At 53.2% G+C, this 11,628-nt stretch overlaps 1 long non-coding RNA gene across 2 annotated transcripts; it reads left to right on the top strand.

The window, feature by feature from the left end:
* The first annotated feature begins 2,010 nt into the window (after positions 1-2,010).
* Positions 2,011-3,759, top strand: LOC137458495 (uncharacterized). 2 transcript variants are annotated; one of them, XR_010991776.1, is made up of 5 exons: positions 2,011-2,305; positions 2,382-2,512; positions 2,637-2,878; positions 2,990-3,258; positions 3,539-3,759. It is a non-coding gene; the product is annotated as an uncharacterized lncRNA (long non-coding RNA). The 2 variants fall into 2 exon arrangements; XR_010991775.1 differs by having other exon boundaries at positions 2,011-2,512.
* The last annotated feature ends 7,869 nt before the right edge of the window (positions 3,760-11,628 follow it).

Raw genomic sequence — 11,628 nt, 5'->3', positions numbered from 1 at the left:
TGGGGGGGTGGCTGGCGTGGTGGTGGCGCCCTCTGGTTTTTGGGGGGGTTAGTGGATGGCCGGCTTGGCGGCGGCAGCTTCTGTTCCTGGGGGGTGTGGGGCAATTTGCTGGCTTGGTGGCAGCGGCCTCTGTTTTTTGGGGGGGTTAGGGGATGGCCGGCTTGGTGGCAGCAGCTTCTGTTGCTGGGGTGGGATGCGTCGCTGGCTTGGCGGCACCTTCTGTTGCTGGGGGGTATGGGGTCGTTGCTTGTCTTGGCGGCGGCCTATGTGGCTGGGTGGGGGGGCTGTGGCTGGCGCGGCGGCGGCCTCTGTTGTGACTGGGGTGGGTGGGATGCGTGGCTGGTTTGGTGTCAGCATCTGTTATTGGGTGGGGGTTGGGGGGGTGGCTGGCGTGGCGGTGCCCTCTGTGGTTTGGGGGGGTTGAGGGGTGGCTGGTGCAGCAGCGGCAGCTTCTGTTGCTGGGGTGGGGGGGGGTTGGCTGGCTTGGCGGCAGCAGCCTCTGTGGTTGGTTGGGGGGGTGGCTGGCTTTTTGGCGGTGGCCTCTGTTGGTTGTGGGTGGGTAGGGGGGTGGCTGGCTTTTTGGCAGTGGCCTCTGTTACTGGGTGGGCCGTGGGGTGGGGGCTGGCTTGGCTTGGCGGCGGCCCCTGTTATTGGGTGGTGGAGTGGGGGGGTGGCTGGCTTGGCGGTGGTGGCCTCTGTTATTGGGTGGGAGGGGTGGGATGCGTGGCTGGTTTGGCGGCAGCCTCTGTTATTGGGTGGGGGAGTGGGGGGTTGGCTGTCTTGGCGGCGGCGGCCTATGTGGTTGGGGGTGGTGGCTGGCTTTTTGGCGGCGGCCTCTGTTGGCGTTGGGTGGGTGGGGGGGTGGCTGGCTTGGCAGCAGCGGCCTCTGTTATGGGGTGGTGGGCTGGCTGCCTGGCGGCAGCAGCATTTTTTGTTGGTTGGGGGTTTGGCTGGCTTGGCAGCAGCGGCCTCTGTTGGGCGGGGAGTGGGATGCGTGGCTGCCTTGGCAGCGGCCTCTGTTGTTGGGTGGGGGATAGGGGTGGTGGCTGATTTGGCAGCAGCCCATGTTTTTGGGTGTGTGGGGGGTGGCTGGCTTTTTGGCAGCGGCCTCTGTTACTGGGTGGGCCGTGGGGGGGGGCTGGCTTGGCTTGGCGGCGGTGGCCTCTGTGGTTGGGGGGGGCTGGCTTGGCGGCGGTGGCCTCTGTGGTTGGGGGGGGGGGCTGGCTTGGCGGCGGTGGCCTGTGTTGGGAGGGGGGGGGACTGGCTTGGTGGCGGCGGCCTCTGTTGTGACTGGGGTGGGTGGGATGCGTGGCTGGTTTGGTGGCGGCCTCTGTTATTGGTTGGGGGTTGGGGGTGGCTGGCTTGGTGGTGGCGCCCTCTGTGGTTTGGGGGGGTTTGGGGGGTGGCCGGCTTGGCGGCGGCAGCTTCTGTTGCTGGCGTGGGGGTTTGGCTGGCTTGGCGGCAGCTTCTGTTGCTGGGGGGGGGGGGTGGGGGGGTTGCTTGTCTTGCCGGCGGCCTATGTGTTTGGGTGGGTGGGGGGGCTGGCTTGGCGGCGGCCTCAGTTTGGGGGGCGTGGCTTGGTGGCGGTGGCCTCAGTTGGATCCAACTGAAAGGTCCTTTTGGAGCCCCTCCAGAGCCTCCCCATATACCTCTCTGTGTGCCCGAATTCCCCTTTGATACCCCCAGATCCACCTTAGATGCTAGCAGGCCCCTTAAGAGCGGGGGCAGCACTGACCAGGTAGGGGATTCTCACCCCTGTGTGTGGGGGGAGGCTTCACTGGGCTCTCCTCAGAGGTTACTTCCATTCAAATTAAAGAGACCAAAACCCAAAGAAACCTCAGGACAAAGAATAAAGGCAAAAGAAACAAAGGATCCCCCCCCCCCAACACACACTGAGGAGGGTTCCCCCTCTTTAATTCCTTGAGACCCATTTCGTAGTTCTGTTTTCAAACTGCTTTGCTCTGCTTGCAATCGGCTTCTACCTGCTAGCAGCCTTTGCGTGTAATGGAAGAGACGCAGCGGGGCTGAGTTCAGAGCCTTGTTACCTGGCACTTAGTGCCAGTCCTGACTACCTATATGAACAGGAGAGATTGGCAGTCTTAGGGCGAGTCGGCTCGGCTCTCTGTGAAGCCGGAGGATTTCCTTCCCCCGAACAGACGGCGGCTCCGCCCAGCCGGGCTGCCTCTCACCAGGCGCGCCGGGGCTCGGCTCCCCCGGGCGCCAGCCGGCTCCGCCGAGGTCTGCTCTCAGCTCGTTTTCCTTTAGCTTCCGTGGGTTCCCTTCGTCCGGCTGAGCTCCGCACCAGGTTAGTGCCAGCCTCTGTCGCTGTCCGCGGTTCCCGTGTAGGTGCTCTGAAGGTTCGATACGCCTGAATGTTCTAGGAGGGGATTAAAAGCCCTAAGACTTCACATAAGTCGCTGGTAAGAAAAGGAGGAAAACTATCTGCAGAAACCAGGAAAACGTGCAGCAGACTTCTGGGAAATAGTCCAACCTCCTCTTTCACAGAAGTAAGGTGAGTTTGTGAAACCGCTCGGCTCCAAGACCTTTAGGAGAGATCCCACAGCCGTCCAGGGCTGTAGCGAGCCCTATAGAACTCCGGCAGTTACCCGAGCCGTGGCGTTCGTCTTTTCCCCCAGATCGGTTTCCGAGGACCGCGGCGGGACCCCTCTCCGTCGGGCCGCGGGGCCCGCCGAGGCGCAGGACCTCTCCGGGCGCCCCCTTAGAGGCTTCTCAGGCAGAGCTCTTTTAACTCAGTCAGATCACCCCAGGAAGAGACAAGAGCCTTCAGGCAGGAAAAGGACTGCTGGCAAGGGAAAGGGGTAACGTGTAAGCCCTAAGGGGGCGTCCCACAAGGGAGAAAGGCAAATCGCTGCCACAGGTAAGAGCCCTCGGGGTGGAACCAGGGGGTTCCACTAAGCATTCCAATGGGGGAGACTGCAAAGGTTTTCATATAGCAATTGACCCTCTTCTTTACTATCCATGTAAACAGGAAAGTTTCAGTTTTAGGGTGAGTCGGCATAGCGCTTTCAGCGAAGGAAAAGATTTTTCCTCGCCTCAGCCGGCGGCGACTCAAACTCCCCGCGGCAGCTCACCCGCGGGGCCCCCCGAGACGAGGAGAGGCGAACCGAGGCGAACGGAACCGGACGGAACCGGCGCGGGGCTCCCCGAGGCGAGGCGGAAGGAACCGGCACGTTGGGGGCTTGGCGGGGCTCAGCTCCTCGCTCAGATTCTTCCCGGTTTCCTCGGGCTCCCTTCCAGGTAAGCGCCAGCCTCTGCCGCTCTCGGGGGTTCTTACGTAGCAGCTCGTTTGAAACGCTTGCACGTTCTCGGAGGGGATTAAAATCCCTAAGAGGCCAGCTAACCCTGACACCCCTCTCTTGCAACTTCATAGCTCTGCTGTTTAACTAGGCGCAGCAGTCTGGTATTAATTTGTCTGAAAAGAGGCTTTGAAATGCGCTGCATGGGGTTCTGAAAGACGTAAACTTACTGTGCGTATCTCTAGTACACAACAGCTCACGGATTTTCCTTTGCGTTGTAGGGTTTTTGAACACTCACCGGTTTCGGCGTTGGGTTGGTTTTTCTCGGAACGGAAAACCTGCCGAGCGGAGGCCGGCGGGGCGCTTCCCACGCGCGGCGGCAAGAGACGCCCCCCCGACCGCTCAGCGTAAGTCCGCCGCTTTCAATCGATTCCCCTTTGGTAGGTACGTTGCCAAAATTGGCTTTGCTCTACGCGCAAATCGCTTTTCCGTTCCGGCATCACTTGCATCTCAGAGAGGAGATCCGGTGTGGGGGGGGTAACTTCAGAGCCTCTTTACCGTCGCAATGAATACCATTCCTGAATATCTCTATAGAGAGGAGAGGATTGTAGTTGGATTTATAGTCTCGGGGCGAGTCGCCTCGGCGCTCTCAGGCAAACGAGAGGGTTTTCTTCCCCTAAAAGGGCGGCTCGGCGCGGCTCGGCGCGGCTCGGCGCGGCTCGGCGCGGCTCGGCTCGGCTCGGCGGCTCGGCTCGGCGCGGCTCGGCGGCTCGGCGCGGCTCGGCTCGGCGGCTCGGCGCGGCTCGGCTCGGCGGCTCGGCGCGGCTCGGCTCGGCGGCTCGGCGCGGCTCGGCGCGGCTCGGCTCGGCGCGGCGGCTCGGCTCGGCGCGGCTCGGCTCGGCGCGGCTCGGCTCGGCGCGGCTCGGCTCGGCGCGGCTCGGCTCGGCGCGGCTCGGCTCGGCGGCTCGGCGCGGCTCGGCTCGGCGCGGCTCGGCTCGGCGGCTCGGCTCGGCTCGGCTCGGCTCGGCGCGGCTCGGCTCGGCGGCTCGGCTCGGCGCGGCTCGGCTCGGCGGCTCGGCGCGGCTCGGCTCGGCGGCTCGGCGCGGCTCGGCTCGGCGGCTCGGCTCGGCGCGGCTCGGCTCGGCGCGGCTCGGCTCGGCGGCTCGGCTCGGCGCGGCTCGGCTCGGCGGCTCGGCTCGGCGCGGCTCGGCTCGGCGGCTCGGCTCGGCGCGGCTCGGCTCGGCGGCTCGGCTCGGCGCGGCTCGGCTCGGCGGCTCGGCTCGGCGGCTGCGAAGTATCTACTTAGCAATCGATCCCATTCTTTCCTGTCGATGTAAACAGTTGTTTTATTTTTTCAGTCGGTTTTCAGTCGTAGGGTATGTGTTGCGCAATCGGCGGGCGAGGGGGAAAACGGTTCCTATCGGCATGTAAACTAAGGAGCCAAAAAATCCCAGATGACGTAAAAAAGCCCAAAGCAAAGTGACGACCCTCGCGGCACAAAGGAAGACCACCCGTTCCTGAGCAATCGTTACACATTTCATAGATGTTTTCAAGCCGTGCGTTACCGTATTTGGAATTCGTTTTTACATTACGGAAGCCTTGGTATTTAACAGGACAGATCCAACGGGGGCAATTGCAAAGCTTCTTATGTAGCAATTGGTAATACTCTTGACTATCCACAGAAAAAGCAGGTATTTTTAGCAGGATTTTCTGTTGACGAAACGACGCGGGGCTCTCTGAAACGAAAAGACGAAACGTTGCAATGCTGGCCTGAAATGAAATGGTGTGGGGCTCTCTGAAATCAGACCAGGTGAAATGGTGCAATGCTGGCCTGAAATGAAGTGGTGTGGGGCTCTCTGAAATGAGACCAGGTGAAATGGAGCAATGCTGGCCTGAAATGAACTGGTTGTGGGGGCTCTCTGGACTGACAAGAGGTGAAATGTTGCAATGCTGGCCTGAAATGAAGTGGTGTGGGGGCCCTCTGAAATGACAAGAGGTGAAATGGTGCAATGCTGGCCTGAAATGAAACGATGTGGGGGCTCTCTGAAATGAGAACAGGTGAAATGGTGCAATGCTGGCCTGAAATGAACTGATGTGGGGCTCTCTGAAATGAGACCAGGTGAAATGGTGCAATGTTGGCCTGAAATGAAACAGTATGGGGGCTCTCTGAAATGAGACCAGGTGAAATGGTGCAATGCTGGCCAGAAATGAAATGGACTGGGGGCTCTCTGAAATGAAATGATCAAATGGTGCAATGCTGGCCAGAATTGAAATGGTGTGGGGGCTCTCTGAAATGAGACCAGGTGAAATGGTGCAATGCTGGCCTGAAATGAAACGGTGTAGGGGCTCTCTGAAATGAGACCAGGTGAAATGGTGCAATGCTGGCCAGAAATGAAATGGACTGGGGGCTCTCTGAAATGAAATGATCAAATGGTGCAATGCTGGCCTGAAATGAAACAGAGTGGGGGCTCTCTAAAATGAAATGATCAAATGGTGCAATGCTGGCCTGAAATGAAACGGTATGGGGGCTCTCTGAAATGAAATGATCAAATGGTGCAATGCTGGTCTGAAATGAAATGGACTGGGGGCTCTCTAAAATGAAATGATCAAATGGTGCAATGCTGGCCTGAAATGAAACGGTATGGGGGCTCTCTGAAATGAAATGATCAAATGGTGCAATGCTGGCCTGAAATGAAACGGAGTGGGGGCTCTCTGAAATGAGACCAGGTGAAATGGTGCAATGCTGGCCTGAAATGAAACAGAGTGGGGGCTCTCTGAAATGAAATGATCAAATGGTGCAATGCTGGCCAGAATTTAAATGGACTGGGGCCTCTCTGAAATGAAATGATCAAATGGTGCAATGCTGGCCTGAAATGAAACGGCATGGGGGCTCTCTGAAATGAAATGATCAAATGGTGCAATGCTGGCCAGAAATGAAATGGTATGGGGGCTCTCTGAAATGAGACCAGGTGAAATGGTGCAATGCTGGCCTGAAATGAAACGGAGTGGGGCTCTCTGAAATGAAATGATCAAATGGTGCAATGCTGGCCTGAAATGAAATGGACTGGGGGCTCTCTGAAATGAGACCAGGTGAAATGGTGTAATGCTGGCCAGAAATGAAACGGAGTGGGGGCTCTCTGAAATGAAATGATCAAATGGTGCAATGCTGGCCAGAATTGAAATGGACTGGGGGCTCTCTGAAATGAAATGATCAAATGGTGCAATGCTGGCCAGAAATGAAACGGTATGGGGGCTCTCTGAAATGAAATGATCAAATGGTGCAATGCTGGCCTGAAATGAAATGGACTGGGGGCTCTCTGAAATGAAATGATAAAATGGTGCAATGCTGGCCTGAAATGAAATGGACTGGGGGCTCTCTGAAATGAAATGATCAAATGGTGCAATGCTGGCCTGAAATGAAATGGACTGGGGGCTCTCTGAAATGAAATGATCAAATGGTGCAATGCTGGCCAGAAATGAAATGGTATGGGGGCTCTCTGAAATGAAATGATCAAATGGTGCAATGCTGGCCTGAAATGAAACGGTGTGGGGGCTCTCTGAAATGAGACCAGGTGAAATGGTGCAATGCTGGCCAGAATTGAAATGGACTGGGGGCTCTCTGACATGAAATGATCAAATGGTGCAATGCTGGCCTGAAATGAAACGGTATGGGGGCTCTCTGAAATGAGACCAGGTGAAATGGTGCAATGCTGGCCTGAAATGAAACAGAGTGGGGGATCTCTGAAATGAAATGATCAAATGGTGCGATGCTGGCCTGAAATGAAACGGTATGGGGGCTCTCTGAAATGAAATGATCAAATGGTGCAATGCTGGCCAGAATTGAAATGGACTGGGGGCTCTCTGAAATGAAATGATCAAATGGTGCAATGCTGGCCTGAAATGAAACGGTATGGGGGCTCTCTGAAATGAGACCAGGTGAAATGGTGCAATGCTGGCCTGAAATGAAACAGAGTGGGGGCTCTCTGAAATGAAATGATCAAATGGTGCAATGCTGGCCAGAAATGAAATGGTATGGGGGCTCTCTGAAATGAAATGATCAAATGGTGCAATGCTGGCCTGAAATGAAACAGAGTGGGGGCTCTCTGAAATGAAATGATCAAATGGTGCAATGCTGGCCTGAAATGAAACGGTGTGGGGGCTCTCTGAAATGAAAAGAGGTGAAATGGTGCAATGCTGGCCAGAATTGAAATGGACTGGGGGCTCTCTGAAATGAAATGATCAAATGGTGCAATGCTGGCCTGAAATGAAACGGTATGTGGGCTCTCTGAAATGAAATGATCAAATGGTGCAATGCTGGCCTGAAATGAAACAGAGTGGGGGCTCTCTGAAATGAAATGATCAAATGGTGCAATGCTGGCCAGAATTGAAATGGACTGGGGGCTCTCTGAAATGAAATGATCAAATGGTGCAATGCTGGCCTGAAATGAAACAGAGTGGGGGCTCTCTGAAATGAAATGATCAAATGGTGCAATGCTGGCCAGAATTGAAATGGACTGGGGGCTCTCTGAAATGAAATGATCAAATGGTGCAATGCTGGCCTGAAATGAAATGGACTGGGGGCTCTCTGAAATGAAATGATCAAATGGTGCAATGCTGGCCTGAAATGAAACGGTGTGGGGGCTCTCTGAAATGAAAAGAGGTGAAATGGTGCAATGCTGGCCAGAATTGAAATGGACTGGGGGCTCTCTGAAATGAAATGATCAAATGGTGCAATGCTGGCCTGAAATGAAACGGTATGGGGGCTCTCTGAAATGAAAAGAGGTGAAATGGTGCAATGCTGGCCTGAAATGAAATAGAGTGGGGGCTCTCTGAAATGAAATGATCAAATGGTGCAATGCTGGCCAGAATTGAAATGGACTGGGGGCTCTCTGAAATGAAATGATCAAATGGTGCAATGCTGGCCTGAAATGAAACGGTATGGGGGCTCTCTGAAATGAAAAGAGGTGAAATGGTGCAATGCTGGCCTGAAATGAAATAGAGTGGGGGCTCTCTGAAATGAAATGATCAAATGGTGCAATGCTGGCCAGAATTGAAATGGACTGGGGGCTCTCTGAAATGAAATGATCAAATGGTGCAATGCTGGCCTGAAATGAAACGGACTGGGGGCTCTCTGAAATGAAATGATCAAATGGTGCAATGCTGGCCAGAATTGAAATGGACTGGGGGCTCTCTGAAATGAGACCAGGTGAAATGGTGCAATGCTGGCCTGAAATGAAACAGAGTGGGGGCTCTCTGAAATGAAATGATCAAATGGTGCAATGCTGGCCAGAATTTAAATGGACTGGGGCCTCTCTGAAATGAAATGATCAAATGGTGCAATGCTGGCCTGAAATGAAACGGCATGGGGGCTCTCTGAAATGAAATGATCAAATGGTGCAATGCTGGCCAGAAATGAAATGGTATGGGGGCTCTCTGAAATGAGACCAGGTGAAATGGTGCAATGCTGGCCTGAAATGAAACGGAGTGGGGCTCTCTGAAATGAAATGATCAAATGGTGCAATGCTGGCCTGAAATGAAATGGACTGGGGGCTCTCTGAAATGAGACCAGGTGAAATGGTGTAATGCTGGCCAGAAATGAAACGGAGTGGGGGCTCTCTGAAATGAAATGATCAAATGGTGCAATGCTGGCCAGAATTGAAATGGACTGGGGGCTCTCTGAAATGAAATGATCAAATGGTGCAATGCTGGCCAGAAATGAAACGGTATGGGGGCTCTCTGAAATGAAATGATCAAATGGTGCAATGCTGGCCTGAAATGAAATGGACTGGGGGCTCTCTGAAATGAAATGATCAAATGGTGCAATGCTGGCCTGAAATGAAATGGACTGGGGGCTCTCTGAAATGAAATGATCAAATGGTGCAATGCTGGCCTGAAATGAAATGGACTGGGGGCTCTCTGAAATGAAATGATCAAATGGTGCAATGCTGGCCAGAAATGAAATGGACTGGGGGCTCTCTGAAATGAAATGATCAAATGGTGCAATGCTGGCCAGAATTGAAATGGACTGGGGGCTCTCTGAAATGAAATGATCAAATGGTGCAATGCTGGCCTGAAATGAAACGGTGTGGGGGCTCTCTGAAATGAAATGATCAAATGGTGCAATGCTGGCCAGAATTGAAATGGACTGGGGGCTCTCTGAAATGAAATGATCAAATGGTGCGATGCTGGCCTGAAATGAAACGGTATGGGGGCTCTCTGAAATGAAATGATCAAATGGTGCAATGCTGGCCAGAATTGAAATGGACTGGGGGCTCTCTGAAATGAAATGATCAAATGGTGCAATGCTGGCCTGAAATGAAACGGTATGGGGGCTCTCTGAAATGAGACCAGGTGAAATGGTGCAATGCTGGCCAGAATTGAAATGGACTGGGGGCTCTCTGAAATGAAATGATCAAATGGTGCAATGCTGGCCAGAATTGAAATGGACTGGGGGCTCTCTGAAATGAAATGATCAAATGGTGCAATGCTGGCCTGAAATGAAACGGTGTGGGGGCTCTCTGAAATGAAATGATCAAATGGTGCAATGCTGGCCAGAATTGAAATGGACTGGGGGCTCTCTGAAATGAAATGATCAAATGGTGCAATGCTGGCCTGAAATGAAACGGTATGGGGGCTCTCTGAAATGAAATGATCAAATGGTGCAATGCTGGCCAGAATTGAAATGGACTGGGGGCTCTCTGAAATGAAATGATCAAATGGTGCGATGCTGGCCAGAATTGAAATGGACTGGGGGCTCTCTGAAATGAAATGATCAAATGGTGCGATGCTGGCCTGAAATGAAACGGTATGGGGGCTCTCTGAAATGAAATGATCAAATGGTGCAATGCTGGCCTGAAATGAAACGGTGTGGGGGCTCTCTGAAATGAAATGATCAAATGGTGCAATGCTGGCCAGAATTGAAATGGACTGGGGGCTCTCTGAAATGAAATGATCAAATGGTGCGATGCTGGCCTGAAATGAAACGGTATGGGGGCTCTCTGAAATGAAATGATCAAATGGTGCAATGCTGGCCAGAATTGAAATGGACTGGGGGCTCTCTGAAATGAAATGATCAAATGGTGCAATGCTGGCCAGAATTGAAATGGACTGGGGGCTCTCTGAAATGAAATGATCAAATGGTGCGATGCTGGCCTGAAATGAAACGGTATGGGGGCTCTCTGAAATGAAATGATCAAATGGTGCAATGCTGGTCTGAAATGAAACGGTATGGGGGCTCTCTGAAATGAAATGATCAAATGGTGCAATGCTGGCCAGAATTGAAATGGACTGGGGGCTCTCTGAAATGAAATGATCAAATGGTGCAATGCTGGCCAGAAATGAAACGGTATGGGGGCTCTCTGAAATGAAATGATCAAATGGTGCAATGCTGGCCTGAAATGAAATGGACTGGGGGCTCTCTGAAATGAAATGATAAAATGGTGCAATGCTGGCCTGAAATGAAATGGACTGGGGGCTCTCTGAAATGAAATGATCAAATGGTGCAATGCTGGCCTGAAATGAAATGGACTGGGGGCTCTCTGAAATGAAATGATCAAATGGTGCAATGCTGGCCAGAAATGAAATGGTATGGGGGCTCTCTGAAATGAAATGATCAAATGGTGCAATGCTGGCCTGAAATGAAACGGTGTGGGGGCTCTCTGAAATGAGACCAGGTGAAATGGTGCAATGCTGGCCAGAATTGAAATGGACTGGGGGCTCTCTGACATGAAATGATCAAATGGTGCAATGCTGGCCTGAAATGAAACGGTATGGGGGCTCTCTGAAATGAGACCAGGTGAAATGGTGCAATGCTGGCCTGAAATGAAACAGAGTGGGGGATCTCTGAAATGAAATGATCAAATGGTGCGATGCTGGCCTGAAATGAAACGGTATGGGGGCTCTCTGAAATGAAATGATCAAATGGTGCAATGCTGGCCAGAATTGAAATGGACTGGGGGCTCTCTGAAATGAAATGATCAAATGGTGCAATGCTGGCCTGAAATGAAACGGTATGGGGGCTCTCTGAAATGAGACCAGGTGAAATGGTGCAATGCTGGCCTGAAATGAAACAGAGTGGGGGCTCTCTGAAATGAAATGATCAAATGGTGCAATGCTGGCCAGAAATGAAATGGTATGGGGGCTCTCTGAAATGAAATGATCAAATGGTGCAATGCTGGCCTGAAATGAAATGGACTGGGGGCTCTCTGAAATGAAATGATCAAATGGTGCAATGCTGGCCTGAAATGAAACAGAGTGGGGGCTCTCTGAAATGAAATGATCAAATGGTGCAATGCTGGCCTGAAATGAAACGGTGTGGGGGCTCTCTGAAATGAAAAGAGGTGAAATGGTGCAATGCTGGCCAGAATTGAAA

Source organism: Melanerpes formicivorus, unplaced genomic scaffold, assembly GCF_026170545.1.
Source record: "Melanerpes formicivorus ecotype bairdi unplaced genomic scaffold, bMelFor1.0.p_v2 SCAF_255, whole genome shotgun sequence".
Classification (NCBI taxonomy): domain Eukaryota; kingdom Metazoa; phylum Chordata; class Aves; order Piciformes; family Picidae; genus Melanerpes; species Melanerpes formicivorus.
This window is presented reverse-complemented; position numbering and strand designations above follow the sequence as displayed.